This window comes from Octopus bimaculoides, chromosome 25 (genome assembly GCF_001194135.2).
Source record: "Octopus bimaculoides isolate UCB-OBI-ISO-001 chromosome 25, ASM119413v2, whole genome shotgun sequence".
Classification (NCBI taxonomy): Eukaryota; Metazoa; Mollusca; class Cephalopoda; order Octopoda; family Octopodidae; genus Octopus; species Octopus bimaculoides.
The window spans coordinates 24,464,334-24,464,847 of record NC_069005.1 but is presented as its reverse complement, the minus strand read 5'-3'; positions in this window follow the sequence as shown (position 1 = coordinate 24,464,847).

The following is a 514-nucleotide window of genomic DNA, read 5'->3' as shown; positions in this document are numbered from 1 at the left end:
TGTGTGTGTGTGTGTGTGTGTGTATTTGTGTGTCTGGGTTTGTCCCCCCACCATCACTTGACAACCGATACTGGTGTGTTTACGTCCCCGTAACTTAGCGGTTCGGCAAAACAGACCAATAGAATAAGTACTAGGATCACAAAGAATAAGTCCTGGGGTCGATTTGTTCGACTAAAGGCGGTGCTCCAGCATGGCCACAGTGAAGTGACTTAAACAAGCAAAAGAAGAAAAGAAAGAACATATATATATATCTGCATATATATATGAGTGAGTATGTGTATGTGTGTGAGCGTGTGTATGAGAGATAGTGTATAAGAATATCTGCATCTATACGCCTATACAAACTCTAACACGTAACAATCCTTCATCTACCCCACATAAATATGCACGCATTAATCCTTCCTCCATTCTCTGCTTAAAGAGAGAAAACAGGCCCCCACCACCACCACACACAACCATAAATATGCACACACAATAGCACGCTTTCCATCACGCACACACACACACACACACA